The sequence below is a fragment of the Sapajus apella genome, unplaced genomic scaffold (genome assembly GCF_009761245.1).
Source record: "Sapajus apella isolate SASKATOON/1434 unplaced genomic scaffold, GSC_monkey_1.0 scaffold14, whole genome shotgun sequence".
Taxonomy (NCBI): Eukaryota; Metazoa; Chordata; class Mammalia; order Primates; family Cebidae; genus Sapajus; species Sapajus apella.
In genome coordinates, this window is record NW_022436954.1 from 22917619 (window position 1) to 22934209 (window position 16591).

The 16591-nt window shown below is 37.5% G+C and overlaps 1 protein-coding gene across 17 annotated transcripts in view; it reads left to right on the forward strand.

Annotated features, from left to right (window-relative positions):
* Positions 1 to 16591, forward strand: part of LRRC4C (leucine rich repeat containing 4C) — a 211957-nt gene that overhangs the window by 175286 nt on the left and 20080 nt on the right. For 6 of the 17 annotated variants that reach the window (XM_032282284.1, XM_032282287.1, XM_032282282.1 and 3 more), the window contains 2 exons: positions 9469 to 9520; positions 9769 to 9834. The exons of 3 other annotated variants lie outside the window; for them this stretch is intronic. The gene's annotated coding sequence lies outside the window, so the exon portion shown is untranslated. The remainder of the gene's footprint in view (positions 1 to 9468; positions 9521 to 9768; positions 9835 to 16591) is intronic. 8 more of the 17 variants (XM_032282293.1, XM_032282286.1, XM_032282290.1 and 5 more) reach the window with 2 other exon arrangements.

Genomic DNA, 16591 nt, shown 5'->3' on the forward strand with positions numbered 1-16591 from the left:
TGATATCATCAACTTTGTGGTAACTTGCTGTGGCAACCACAGGAAACTAATACTTCCTCCAACTACATCTCTAACATCATTTGCTTGCCCCTGTTATGTCTACTAGACTGACCTATTTCTTCCCCTTATTATTCTTTAAGTACAACATGCTCCTTCAAAATTGAAGACTTTATGTTACCTAGTCTCTCTTCCTGGAATATTTTTCTTTTTCTCCTTTTTTTTAAGATGGAGTCTTTTTTTTGTGGCCCACGCTAGAGTGCAATGATACAATCTTGGCTCACTGCAACCTACACCTTCTGGGTTCAAGCCATTCTCCTGCCTCAGCCTTCTGACTAGCTGGGATTACAGGCACCTTTCACCACATCCAGCTAATGTTTTGTATTTTTAGTAGAGATTGGGTTTCACCATGTTGGCCAGACTGTTCTGAAACTTCTGACTTCATGGTCTGCCCACCTCGATCTCCCAAAGTGCTGTGATTATAGGCGTGAGCCACTGCGCCTGGCTCCCTGGAATATTTTTCTTCCAGATGTTTTTATATTGAAGTTCTTTCTTGTCATTCTTGAATTTATACATCTCTTTTTCAGAGGGGCCTTACCAGACCATTAATTTAAAGTTTCCTCTCAGTCAAACTATCCCTGGCTTACAGGCAACATGATCCTTTATCTACAAAACTCCATAGTCTTGGCCCAAAAGCTCTTTAATGAACAACTTCAGCAAAGTCTCAGGATGCAAAATTAATATACAAAAATCACTAGCATTCCTATACACAAACAACAGTCAAGCCAAGAGCCAAATCAGGAACACAGTCCCATTCACAATTACCACAAGAAGAATAAAATACCAGGAATACAGCTAACCAGGTCCCTACAGTGACCTCTACAGTGAGAACTAAAAAACACTGCTCAAGGAATTCAGAGATGACATAAGTGGAAAAGCATTTCATGCTCATGGACAGGAAGAATCACTGCGGTTAAAATGGCTATACTGCCTAAGGCAATGTATAGATTAAATGATATTCCTATTAAACAGCCAATGACATTCTTCACAGAACTAGAAAAAACTATTTTAAAATTCATATGAAACCCTTGTCCTTCCCTGCCACAGAAAAAGCCCAAGTAGCCAAGGCATTTAAAGAATAACACTGGATGCATCACACTACCCAACTTCAAACTATACTACAGGGCTTCAGTAACCAAAACAGCATGGTACTGGTGCAAAAAGAGACATATTAATGGAACAAAATAGCCCAGAAGTAATGCTGCATTCCTATAACTATTTGATCTTTGACAAAGCTGACAAAAGCAATGTGGAAAGGACTTCCTATTCAAAATAGTGCTGGGGTAATTAGCTAGCCATATGCAAAAGATTGAAACCAGACCCCTTCTTTACACCATATACAAAAATTAACTCAAGATGGATTAAAGACAAATGTAAAACACAAAACTATAAAAACTCTCGAAGACAATCTAAGCAATGCCATTCTGGCCATGGGAACAGGCAAAGATTTAATGATGAAGACACCAAAAGCAGTTGCAACAAAAGCAAAGATAGATAAACGGGATCTAGGTAAACTAAGGATCTTCTGCACAGCAAAAGAAACTACCAACAGAATAAACAGACAACCCACAAAATGGAAGAAAATATTTACAAACTATGCATCTGACAAAGGTCTAATATCCAGCATCTATAAGGAACTTAAACTAATTTACAAGAAAATAACAACTCCACTGAAAAGTGGGCAAAGGACATAAACACTTTTTTAAAAAAGACATACATGTGGCCAAAAAGCGTATGACAAAAAGCTCAATACCACTGATCATTAGAGAAATGAATCAAAACCACAATGAGATACCATCTCATACCAGTCAGAATGGCTATTATTAAAAAGTCAAAAAATGATAGATGCTGGTGAGGTTGTAGAGAATAAGGAATGCTTATACATTGTTGGTGGGATTGTAAATTAGCTCAACCATTGTGGAAAACAGTGTGGCAATTCCTGAGAAACCTAAAGTGAGAAACACCATTTGACCCAGCACTCCCATTACTGGGTATATACCCAAAGGAATATAAATCATTCTACCATAAAGACACATGCACTTATATGTTCATTGCAGTACTGTTCACAATAGCGAAGACATGGAACCAACCTAAATGCCCATCAATGGTAGATTGGATAAAGAAAATATAATACATGTATACCATAGAATACTATGTAGCCATAAAAATGAATGAGATCATGTTCTTTATATGGACATGGATGAAGCTGGAGGTCATTATTCTTAGCAAAGTATCACGGGAACAGAAAACCAAATAATGCATGTTCTCATTTATAAGTGGGAGGTAATTGATGAGAACACGTGGACACAAAGAGGGAAACAACACATACTGGGGCCTATCAGAGGGTAGAGGGTAGGAGGAGGGAGAGGATCAGAAAAATAACTAATGGGGACTAGTGAAATACCTGGGTGATGAAATAATCTGTACACCAACCCCCCACGACAGAAGTTTACCTATATAACAAACTTGCACATGTATCCCTGAACTTAAACGTTAAATAAAAAGAAAAAAAAGTTTCCTCTGAATTGTTTAATTCTTTTCATCTGAACAATTATGTCTACTTCATCTTTTTAAAAAATTATCTGTCTAACCCACAAAAGGTAAGCCCCATGAAGTGAGATGTCTTCACTCTCTGATTCACTGCAGAATCCCCAGTGTCTAGAACAGTCTCTGCTATTAAGATATTAATGTTAAATAAGAAAAAAATGTAGAAGAAAGGCAATCAGTCCTGGAGGAAGTTAGGGTGATAAGGCTGGAATCTAGAAATTTGCACAGCAAGCCAGGTTCTTAGTTTTCAAGGGACTTGGACATTGGATACATTATAATAAAAAGACCTAGATTCGTGCAACAGTACAGGGATGCTAAAAGAGATCGGAAATATGGAGGTGTTGTCTTCGGACCAAATTGGACAAACTTCCCATAGTATAGGGTATGGAGTATAACGTTTGAAGCCTAAGATCAGTAATGACGTCATGAGGCTGTATGAGAATAAGGCTTAACAAGATGGCCAGGATTTCTTCTACCTTCAGGTAGAGGTCAGTGCCCACTATTAAATGGGGAGAAGGGCTAATGAAGTTGGGGAAAAGTCAGGTACTTGCAACATGAGGCAGGAGCTACGATTCCCAACTGCTATGGTAATGAGTTTCTGATAATCTAGACATAACCATTTTCTAGGATTAAATCCAGAAGACTAGGTCGTTCCCAACAGGGCCCACTTTAAATAAGATTTACGTTTGACAGCAATGACTTAATTTAATCCTGTGTGTTCTCAATGGTGCTATACCACTGGAACCTAGAAAATGCTATACCCAATGGCAGGGTGACACAGAGTTCCCACAGTATCTAGCTACCAGTGTTGAGCAGGAAGTTCATCCCTCATGATGTCATTATTCAAATTTTTGTGCCTTATCTGCCTTAGTAACAGTTTAAGAAACTTAATGAGGATGTTCTAGTCCAACTCAGAAATCAAGGAAAGCACATCATCTGAAGATAAGGAATACTGTTTTAGAATAATGTAAACCAGGAGGACTATTCGTAGATGACTGAAAATACTCAGAAACCATTGTTTCAGGACCACCTTGTTGTAGAGTGTCCTTATGCAGCATCCTTGGGGGCTCTTTGTGACTGTTTTATAAGTCAGCTTAATGAAAACAGTCAGAGACATGTGGAAATTGTATTTGAAGGCTTATACCATTTTAGAGTTCCTATAGATAGATAGGGTCTGTTGAGGCATCCCCTCACAGGGTACAGCTTGTCTTACAGAAGTTATTTCAGCATTTTTCACTCTCTGACTACCCCCTAGGTTTTCTGTTGCTATTGTTAGGTGTATATTTTGAAAATGACAATCAGGTTGAGGAAAAGGTCTATAGTGTATTTATGTCTGTGGGTGTAAATGCGGAATAAATATATATAATGCACAGTGGCCGGTATTTTGTGTCATTTATCTTCACTTGTGAAAAGAGATGGGATAAGTCACTGATGACTGTTCCAGTCCTGATCCATCCCTCATCGCTACACTCATGAAGATAAATGCCACATTTAAGGAAAGCACAGCTATCATGTGTCCTTTCAGACTGTGTCCTTTCAGATCAGTTAGAACAAGGGGTCAACCAGGTGCTATTACTTAAAAATCAAGGACACTTTATATGTACCATCTCCTACTCCATATACCTTGCTTTCTCCTGTTAAACTAGGGTACTTCTAGCAGCCAGAGAGATGATTTGGTAGCCTTTATAATTTCATCTTTGTCTATAGATATGCATTTAATTTAAACAATTCATTTCCTGGTATATGCCCAGCATAGGGCTTTGCAGTGACAATGCACTGATTAAAAGAATACGGTCCTGGTCCTTATACTGATAAATAGCCTCATGAAGAGAACACTATGGAAAAAATAATAATAAAGTGGTTATCTTTTTTCTGTGAGCAAGTCAAATGAGAAAAAAGTAAGTGAGAACTGTTGAGAAGTAGTAATATTTAAGCTGCTGTATTAGAGAAAACAGTATGGACATTTTATCTTTCTATAATGTATAAATGGCAGTAGCACTAGATTTTAAGCTATGGTAAGGCAAATAGATGACTTCTCTGCTCTAACTTGTAGACCCTGGTATAGGTAATCAATAGATAAGTCGCCTTTATAACTCAGTAACTGAATGACCTATTCCAGTTTCAATTTTAATTACCCTCTCACAAATTGAATGTTTGAGGTTAGAAGACTTTTCATTGAAATAAAAATATTGGCTTTTTTCCCCTTGGTTGGGACATAAAAGTTTATATGACTAGACATAAGCTGAAAAGGATTTCCATAGATCCTAGAAATTTGGCCAACTGGACATTTCTAAAATCATTATTTTTCTTTGGAAACTATTGTTTAGAACCATATAAAACTGCTGATAGTCACCAGTTTTTGACCTAGGAGGTGACAATTTCATGACATTCTCTGTAATCATACTAATTGATTATATAGTTTAAATTTGGGGATATACTTTAGTTGCTTTGTTTCTGTATATAAGCTTATTTCACCAAATAAGCGATTTCCTTTTCTTACTCAAGAAACATTTACTGAACACATATTACACAGCAGTTACTGGGGTATGCATGCCCATGGAATGGAATAGGTTGCCTGTCCCACTGGGGCATGCAGTCTAATGAGGCAGAAAGACACATGAGCAAGCAAGTACAATATGGAAAACTAGCACAGTGGTTGATAGTTGCTCAATAAATGTTCTTTCCCTTCCCCTCACATTGGACATAGAAGTACAATGTGTTAAAGGAACACAAAAAAGTGAGTCTCTAGAAATTTAAACAACCTTGGAAGGATTCATTACAGAAAATATCTCCTTTTTTCCTTAAAGTGTTTTGTTAAAAGACCGTGTAATAGGCAGATCACTAGCCTAAGGCTTCAAATATTTGACTTCTTATATAAACTCTTATCACATATTAGGACTTTTTTTAAACCTTAATCACATTATTTTTCTTATACTTTAACTTTTTTAACTGCAAAATGAAAAATTGTAGTCTCATTTGCCTTCCTCCCATATTTGTTGAGGGACAGATAGCATAATGCACATGAAACAATTTTTCAAATTTTAATTTACAATATTAACAAAAGATAGAATCTTCATCATCATCTTCCTTATTACTAGTCTTGTTTTCAACAAGACCTTTTAACAAAGTGCTATGTAAAAAATCAAGGAGGATTATCACCTTGATTTGTATATTCCCAAGTCCAGGCTTAATTATATATTTGCGAATAAGTACCACATTTGGCCTTAAATAATCATTTTAGAAAAGAGGATGAATTGTTTAGCCATTAGTGTTTCGAGCAGGGCTCAATAAACAGTGGATGAAGGGTCTGCTGATAGCAGATGGATAATTATGTTCAGCATTTTTTAAATGAAGGAGAATTCAGAAAAATATATATAATTCAGAGAAATTAACTCTCAGATAATAATAATTCCCATTATTAAAGAAAGCATGATAAGCCAGGCTTGTTGGTTTATGGATATCATTTCATTTCAGGTTTAGAACAACCTTTTGAAGTTGATTCTATTATTATCATCACTCTAATTTTACAGATGAGGAAATTGAAACCTAAAATATAACTTTCTGCAAGTCACAAAATGACTATCTCTGATGATAGTTTGATGATAGAATTTATGAACTTAACAGCTGTACTTTGGCTGTATTTTTTGCAGCCTTGATCTAGCAACATTCACTACCCCTAGGTTTATACTCTTTCCTACTTAGTAATCCTCATTTTCTCCAGAAAAGCCCACAAGGAAGGCACTCAGCTCTCTGAGCTTTAGTTTCCTCACGTATGAAATTGTGCTACTGTTGGAAATTCATCAATAAACAAATCATATAAACTCTATTTCCTGGGAACTCATATTCTTGTTGGAGGAGAGAGAAAATCAATGAATGTGTACCTATTATCCCTAGTTTTGAGATGCTTTATCAAGAGAAATAAATGTTTTAAGAAGCATAGCCAGAGAAGACTTCTCTGAACAGGTTTAGCAGAGCCCTAAAGGAAGTGAGGAAGCAAAGTGTACAGGTACTTGCATGAAAGGTAGCACTACTGTCATGGAGTGCAGACATGGGTATAGGTCTCTCTGGGTGAAGGGCATTCCAGGCAGAGCAAACAGCATATACAAGGTCCCTGAGAAAGCACTGTGCTTGCAGAAACAATAAGGAGCCAGTGTGATGGTCAGAGTGGAGTGAGTAGGAGCAACAGTTGTAGGAAAATGAAATCAAAGAAGTAGGAGAGATGCAGAAAAAAATATTACTGGCCATTAGGGCTTTAATATTACTCTGAGTGTTGTGAGAAGACCTTGAGCACTGAGAAGGAATATGATCTGACTTTAATTCAAATAGGATCCCTCCACTATGTGGAGAAATTAGAAGCAGGGAAACCAGATATTAGACCAGGCTATGGAATTCTCCAACTATCCAGAGAGAAACTGGACCAAGACAGAGCAATAGATGTGTCTGGAGAAGAAACCAGAATACTGATATATAGAATTTTCAAAGCATAGGTGAGAGGAAATAAAGGGGATAAGGTGTAGATATAATCCAAAAAGAGAAGGTATGAGACCAAAAAAAAAAAGTTTAAAGGTAGACTTTGTTCTGAGCTCCTGGAAACATCATTCCTGAAATGGTGCTTGGTACACAGTAAGAGCTTAAAATGTTTAGTCGTATGAATGAATGCAATTGCCATTAGAAAAGAAACCTTTGTCGGGTTAAATAGAAATGAAGAGTCTGATTATAGACAGGTTGATTTTTGAAGCCTCCAAATGGAGGTCTTGAATAAGCAGTAGTATATACAAGTCTGCAAGCCTGTTGGAGATTTCGGTTTGGCAGTCTTCAGTTTATAGGTGGTGTTTAAAAGCATTATACGATCACCTAGAGAGAGAGTATAGATAAATAAGATGTCCGCTGATTTGAGACCTGGGGTGCTCCAAGACTCATTGGCCTGTGAGACGAGACACAACCAGCAATGGATGTTCAGCAAAGTTATCACTGAAGCAAGAGGGGGAGCAAGGGAGTTGTTTCCTAGGATCCAAGTGCAAAAGGTGTTTCAGAAAGGACCGAGTGATCATTATGCCAAATATTAATAACTTTTGCATAATATGAAAATTGAGAATTGGCTATTTGATTTAGCAATAAATATGTTTTCACCTCCTGCCTTTTCTTTGCCTCTCTACACACACTGTTACCTACCAACTTCCTCTAAAGTTTTTAAAATCCCAGGCACATTAAATTACGATTCATATTTCATATATCCTACTGAAGGGTAGTTAATGCTTCTTGAAACCATGAGATTTGGGAAAACATTTTATAAAATTGACCTTTTTTTTTTTTTTTTGGAGACAGAGTCTTGCTCTGCTCCCCAACTAGAGTGCAGTGGTGTGATCTTGGCTCACTGCCACCTCCACCTACCAGGTCCAAGCAATTCTCCTGCTTCAGCCTCCTGAGTAGCTGGAACTACAGGCATGCAGCACCATGTTGGCTGACTTTTGCATTTTTAGTGGAGACAGGGTTTTGCCATGTTGGCCAGGCTGGTCTCGAACTCTTGACCTCAGGTGATCTACCCACCTTGGCCTCCCAAAGTGCTATGATTACAGGTGTGAACCACTGTGCCCAGCTGAGTTATACATTTATTTTAAGCCTATGGACAGAAAATCCACAGATTATTTCTAAAATAAATTTTGATCCATTCAGTTTTACTTGCAATAATGATGCCATTTGTGATATATTGCTATATTCAATATATATATATATTCAATATATATAAATATATATTCTATATATAAAATATATATATATTCTATATATATATGTGTGTATATGTGTGTATATATATATTTATATATATATATATATATATATATAAGCACTTTTATTTACACTGTCTATTCCAAATAAAATCATCTAATACAGTAAAATGCCCAGCAGTGAAATCTATGCTGTCAGATTGTACCACCTGCTAACAACTTGTTGGAGTCAGCCATAGTCTGGGCTTCACTCCTTCATAATCCTTGAAGATTTTAACATCTGCCTCCCTGTTGTTCTCTCCATACTTACCCTGGATAGACTTCTTGGTGATTTCAATATCCATGTCAGTCGCTTGATCTTGATTATTGTGAGGGATCTTTCTATCTGCAGTTGCTCTGGGTCTCCTCTTTGTACAGTCTGTACCAACTGTATTTCCAAGGTTAGAAGACCTGTATTTGTTGGAATTACAGAAAGTTTCTTTTACTTCATTATACTTTGTAAAATGTGAGCTCTAGCTCTTAGGATCTCTTTGCTTTAAGTACTATGTGTGGCCCTCAGTCTCAGATTCTAACTTTTATTCTGCCAGGGCCAAAGGAGTAGTGGGGTGGGATGAAAGATGTGTAGTGAGAGGAAAGATTTTATATCTTTTTTGTCTGGGGATGTGGTGGTGGGGAGGGGGCAATATCAAATAGAGTTTGTAACAGATGCCTATGTCAAACACTTAACATCCCATTTGACTTTAGTAATTGAGTTTTCTATTTAACTCTTTCCTATCCATCACGATAATGCATTATCTGCTTTAATCTTATGAGGTGGTTCTTATCAGGACACTAGGTCAGACAGAAAATGTGACTTACTTAAGGTCATGTATCTAATAAGTCAGAACCAAGTATAGACTACATTTCTTCTGAATCCAAATGCATTTTTTATTGGCATTAAAAAATGCATTGTTCAAAAGAGTAGTTAGGAGAGTTGCTTTGGCTTTCTGCCCAGGTTAGTGTTAAAATACAGTGGCAATTCAATAAATGTCACCAGTGGTGTCTGTAGTGGTGGCTGTAGTGGTGACAGATCAAGAAATGCGCTGAATTATTCTAATGGATGCTTTCTTTTCTCTCTCTCTATTTTTTTTTTTTTTAGATTGGCAAACACACTGCCTATTTACAGCATAGAGACCCCACTGGAGAGCTAGGTGGGTGATGATTCATGCTAAATCTTTCCCACAATATGCTGAACACTACAACTGCAGCTAATGTGCAATGACTCATTATACACTGTCAAATCTGATAACAGCAAGACTGGCTTTGCTAATGCGAGCAATTTGTGGGAAGTCCAGCTACTGCAAACCACTACTGAATTCCAAAAAATAAGCTGCAATATAGTAGAAAAGACATATCCACTGAGTCATATTTGCAAATTTCTTGTGTTTCTCTTTGCCAGTTTAGAAACAGCCTCATGTTCCCTGCTTGACTCCAGAGATGACTTTCCTTGGGATTCACTTATCTTGTGAGTGCCTCCTCATTCAGTCATATTTTATGGGCTAAATATTTTATGAGGGTATTCGTGGCTGATGGACAGAACTGGAAATGTGGTTGTCCCATGGAAATATTTCTGAAGCTTACTCTTCACACCACCATCCTCCAGCAAACGATGCCATACACATAAATACATTTACCTACTGTAGCACAGTTTCCATGAGTGGTAGTTCTATCTGCAGAGAGAAAAGGCAGCAGGAGGCAGGAACCCTGACTCTTTGCTCTATGATTTATTGTATCTTCACTAAACTGTAATCTCCTTGACGGCAGGATTCTGAACCTGTTTATTACTTAGCACCTATGAGCCATAGTTGGTCCTCTATATTTATTGGCAAAATTAATGCACTTCCTTCCAAAAACTTTATTATTAAAGCAGGAACTGGGGTTTAGCCTTCTTGCCTCCCATGTCCCTCATACAGTGCCTGATACATAATGAATGGAAAACTACATGTTTGTCTAGTGAAAGAACAAAGGTAGAAATGAGTCCATCAATTAGATGGTTTCCTGCAGCCAAAGTAATACCTAAGCAAGTGATGTTCAACCATCAGAGATAGAACAATGATGGCTTCAAATCATGTTTCTTCAGACCACCAAGAACAATGCCCTAAAAGTAGTTGTTTATTTTGGAAGGCAAAAGCTAATCTGAACAGTTTTATTTTTATATTCAAATGCCTATAGACCAGAAAAACATCAAAGACCTATTCATGGCTCACAAATGATCTATGGGGCAATAATGTGCTTGCTTTTCCAGCTGTACTGCACTTTGGTGCTTTCTTGGGTTTAACTGAAAATATGCCGGGACCTTGGTTTTGTTCACTGGGCATGTGCGGGTATAATTGGCATGAGGCCTCTGAAGAATTCCCTTGTCACGAATGTCATTTGGCTAATTTGGGGTTCGCCTGAAGGAAATAATGTGTTAAGTCCTGTTAAAAAAAAAAAAAAACAAGATGCATTTATTCACATGCAATGCACATGAAGTTAATTTAGAAAAGAAATCAACTTTTTATTTTGCCATATGATAATGGTATTGTCCCTAACAGTCTCATGTTTCATCATAATTAAATAAACAGCTTGTGAATTGCAGTCCAAAAAATGTCTGTGTTCCACTCCTAACTTAAGGGGTTTCCATAGAAACTGTGAGCAGCAAGTTTAACTGACATTTATTGGACTTGAGGCTATATGCAGCATTGATACCTCTCTATTTTTCTCTCTAGCACTCTGTGTATGTGTCTTCTTTTCTTCCTTTAACCCTCCCAAACTCTTTTCCCCTCAGTTCTCGCCTCCTCCTCCTCCTCTTCCTCCCTCTTTCTCTTATTAGCTATGAGGAAGTAATTTGGACTTAGTTAGATTTAACAAATGCAATAATACTCAAATGGACTCTGATACTTAAGTGTAATTGTGTTATTAGCTGGAAATGTTTTTCTTCAAAAATGAAAGAATTGGGAGTGAAGTTTACTAAGATAGCACACATTGGTAAGAAAGAACTCTTGGCTGTCACTTGAAAGTTTGTAGTCTGTGTATCATAATCCACATTCATATCCAACTGTGGCCTGCTTTCTTTATTCAACCCAGATTGATATTTTTCCTGAGTTCCTATTTTCCTCCCAAAGCAAAAAAAAACACTGTGCTGACCATATTCCAGGAGAAAGCAGGAATTTACTTAGGAAAGATAAAACATACTACATCCTGAGTACCTACTGTGCAACATATATTTTGTTATGTACTTTTACTTATGTTTTCTAGTATACCCTACAAAATTCACTGACAGATAGCATGTGGAAGGAAAATGAATCTGGAGCTGGTGGTTCAAGTTCAGGCCCCACCACAGAGTGCCTGTAAAGCCTTAAACATGGTACCAAGTGCTCTGTCTTGGTTGCTCAAAGACAAAATTGATAGAAGCACTTCTAAGCCATGAGGTTTGGCTAGGATTAGATGTGATACTACAGCTAGTACATCACAGTAGCATTTGTCTTTAGCCCTTTAGAAATGAGGAAAACAAGTTGCCAAAAGAATATGTCATTTAGCCTGGACAACATAGCAAGACCTCATCTCTATTAAAATATTTTAAAAGTAGCCAGGTTTGGTAGCATGTACCTGTAGTCCCAGCTAATGTGGAGGGAGGCTGAGGTAGGAGGATCACTTGAGCCCAAAAGTTCAAGGTTACAGTAAGCTATGATTGCACCACTGCACTCCAGCCTGAGTAATAGAGCAAGACTCTGTCTCTTAAAAAAAAAAAAAAAAAAAGTCACTTACCCAAATTTACATAGCTAGCAGAAGATATGTCTACACAGTACAGTGTCTAAAAGGAGGTGGATTTGGACAGCTAGTTGTGTGATTTGGGTTAAGTGACATACTTACAGAGTATCTGGCTTCTCATCTGTATAACAGGAATAATGTTCTTACTTCATGGGGTTGTTGGGTGGATTAAATAAAACTGTGTATGTAAGTTAGTGCCTGTCATATGGAAAGCACACCATGTTCTTTGAGCTCTCAGTCTCCTTCCCTCCCCTCACTTTTCTGATTTGTTTTGGTTTTAGTATGACTTCAAAGTTTAAAAATGATTGATCCCCAAAGTCTATCTAATACTTACTTATAGTTTAAAATTATCTTACAATGCACCAACTATCTCAAGTTATCCAGACAACAATGCAAAAGGAAAGACAGATACTACCATACACATTTTATAGGTTAGGAAAAAAGAGAGATCTTTAATATAGCAAATGAGGAAACTGAGGCTTTACCTAATTCCCCAGGGTCCTTTTTATAATTCCAATTCCATTATTCTTAATTTGGATCCTATGTTCACAGGTTTTAAAGGCTGAAACCCAATAGATATTCACTCCTCTTTCTAATGAACGTGAACGGAAGACACTAAGTGAAGAAAAAGGGAAGGAAGCAAGGAGAAGGTAGTCTCTTGCAATCCTGTTTCCAAGTCATTCTTCTTGGATCTGAAGAGACATGTGGAAATGTAATTCTCAATTTCAGGGATAAATGAAGCAGTGACTTTGTGCAGCAATATTCCTAGGGTTGCTGACTGGAGAAAAGGGGTGAAGAGAAAAAGCAAAAAAATAAAAAAATCCAGATATCAATCAGAGATGTTGATTGATACATGGCAAATTTGTTACTAGGTAGAGAAAGCAAGACTGCAGCTAGGACAAGAGTCTGATAGGACATGATTGCTGGCAAAAGTGATAGTTCCTATTCTCTCTCTCTCTCTTTTACACACACACACGTGCCCACATGCATACATAGGTGTACAGGTTTAATCAGAATAAACACTTATTTAAATAATAATGTTGTGGTTTCAAAGAGCTCATATTGAAGATAAAAATGATAGCTCAATCTTTTTTTGTTGTGTGCTTATACTTGCCTTATTATTAGAATATCGATTCTCAAGAAAAGCAAAAACAAAAGAAAATTGATTCTGTGTTATCTTTGGAAGAACCTTAAGCTACTGTGTCCATTTTGTGAGTGCCAGTTCAGTTAAAATAAGTAATATAATCTCTAAAGCCAATTATTCCACCACACAGAAATAACAGTACGTCACAGTGTACTGAAAGTGTAATTAAGTAATGGTGCCACGGGCAAGCCCTGTTTTGGAACTCCCACTTTTATCCAGGATTCCCTCCATAAGTTATATGAGGCATAGCAGCATTGCCAAATTAGTGAAGCTGAATTTCTTCACTAGTTTTTAGATGAAAGTTAATCACAAATAGAAGTTTTCATATTGTCTTCCATGTCCTCACAGGTCATCCTGGGATTGAAGAGAGTAGGTAAGAAAAGTGGGATGGATGCTGTAGCAGACATTTTATAGGGGATCAGGTGGTAAATATTTTAGGCTTTGCAAGCCATATAGTCTATCACAACCACTGGGTTCTGCCCTTCAATGTAAAAGCAGCCATAGACAATGCTTACATGCATGGGTGTAGAAGTCTTCTAATAAAACTTTACTTACAAAAACTGCGGTGGTGAGCCCGATTTTGCCTATGGGCAATAGTTTCCAAACCATTCATCTTGGAGTTTTGCTTATATCTCCATCCTTCTTCTAGTTCTGTTCGCATGTCAGGTACAGCTTAAAAAATGGCATTAAGGAGTGCAGGAATGATAGCTACATCCTAATTTACCCTAATTTTATGGATTTTACTTTGTATACACTGATTTCTTATTAAACTTTATTTTTCTGGTATGCCTTTGGCATAGAAAGAACACATATTCTGTCTTCACTTTACAGATGGGTACAGAAAGTTTACTTAACTTGCATTATTGGGCTTGCATGGTGGCTCACACCAGTAATCTCAGCACTCTGGGAGGCCAAGGCGAGCAAATCAGGAGGTCAGGAGATATAGACCATCCTGGATAACATGGTGAAACCCTGTCTCTACTAAAAATACAAAAAAATTAGCTGGGAGTGGTGGTGCACATCTGTAATACCAGCTACTTGGGAGGCTGAGGCTGAAGAATCGCTTGAACCTGGGAGGCGGAGGTTGCAGTGAGCCAAGATCGTGCCAGTGCACTCTGGCCTGGGCGACAGAGCAAGACTCAGGCTCAAAAACTAAAAAAATGAATAAACAACTTGCATTATTGTCACCCAACATCTCTCATATCCATATTAGAATCTGACTGTCAGCCCTGTGCTTTTTCAATTGGATTATCTTTTAAAAATGTATCCTTTCGAGAATAAAGACATGGTGGGAAAAGTAAGTAAAAAGTAATTTTCACCATCCAAATCAAGGAAACATAGTTAATAATGGTTTAAATAGGAGCATGCACAGGCTTCCCTACTTTCTTTTCCCATTATGATACCATAAGGACCTAGTTCCTTACTGCTTTTAATGTATAGCTCTATTTTTTTCCCATGAAATATTTTTGCAAATGATGCATTGCAGCCAAAGTGAATACAGAAAAATATAGGGAGTTTTTTTTTACTTTCCATGGTACCGTGTTAACTGAAGCTCATTCATTTTGGAATTGAATCCTAGTTTTGCAAGGTTCCATGGTAACTAAGAGCAAATATAGGAATGGTGCAAAAAAGAAAACTTGGTTCCAATATTCCCGACCTATGGTTAACACAGCATGGAACAAAATGAAGACTGCCTTTAGAAAATAACTACGAATCCAATTTTCAAATGTCTGTATTTGCTGAATAATTCCCTCTTTTGCAGTCATTAGGAACAAACAAACAAACAAAAAAAATCACTGATTCCAGTCATTTCCATTATCTGACATGTCATCACCAAGGTTGCCTCATTATGCAATGTTAACAGTGTTGAGGTTACTTTAAACCAGTTTCCATTTCCAATTAGGAGGCCATCCCTGCTATCTGCATTTTGATTAAATGACGTTGCCTGGAAATCACAGAAAGAGTCTACTCTGTTTCCTCCCCTTGCTCAGATCTCATAAACACAGACTCAATTAAAGAGAGTTTCCTTATCAGGTTTTGTGGGTCAGTTTGGTGAATTTATTAAACTCCTAAGTCATGCTGAAAACTGGAAAGCAGTGGCTCTGAGATATGCACTGGGAGCCACTAGATTTGCAGGACTTACTCCAACGCTGTAGGGGCTATAAAATGTATACAGAAATCAGAGCAAGCAAGGACAGGCCAGGAATCCTGGGATCTGGTAAATATATATAAAGAGTATCACATTTTAGGGATTCCAGAGCAAAAATAGGAAAATTGTGATGTTATTTCAGCTTATATTTTAGGTAAAAGTCAAAGCCTAACCCAGGCCATCATTATTTTATAACTTCATTACTGAAATACTCTATTTCACTCTGTCCTATTCATATTCCATACCATCGCAGACTTGCTTTTCCTTATTCTTCCCACTGTCCTTTTCCCTTCCAGTTTTGCCGGTGGGCAATATTTTCCAAACCATTCATCTTAGAGTTTTGTGTATATCTCCATTACCTTTCTAGTTCTGCTCACATATCAGAAAGAAAACTCAAGTTCCTACAGTCTATCCCATGAGTTAATATCGAAATCTAAATGTCTATTTTTTATAATCTTGTGTTATTTTACTTACTCTACTTGCTACTTCACTGCCTATGTCATGTTTACTTTCATATATTCCCTACCCAACTTGTGCCTATTTTCAAACAACCTCTTTCTCTTTTCTTATTGTTATTTAGATATACGGTCTTGCTGTATTGCACAGGCTGGGCTCAAACTCCTAGACTCAAGTGAGCCTTCTGCTTCAGCCTCCCAAGTAGCTGGGTCTACAGGCATGTGCCACCATGCCTGGTTCTTTCCCTTTTTTCTCTCTTTCTTCTCTGTGTTATTGTACGTTCCTTATTGTGTGCTGCTGTAATAACTCATTCTAAAGAAAGGGAATAGAATTTCTCTAGTACTTTCTGCTGCATTATAATTCCTGGCTTACTCACCTGTGAATCATACTGCACTGTGAGATTCTTGATGAGAGACACTTAGCCCTAAGTGTCAAGAACTGAGCATTGTGCTGGAAACTTAGTAGGCACTCAAAAAATATGATTGAAGGAAAGTACCTGGTTTTTTTTCCCCCTCTCTCTCTTGAAATGCTACACCTTTTGCTTACTCAAATCTACATATCTCCTAGATCTAGTGTCCACATACCTTTCACTGATTGCTCAAACCTCACTGGTTCTCTCTGAACACCCAGACTACTTACAATGATCTACACAATCCTACACACTCCCTCAGTAGAGCATGTTGGCATGGGTTTATGACTGTTGTTTATACTGGGCTTGTCTCA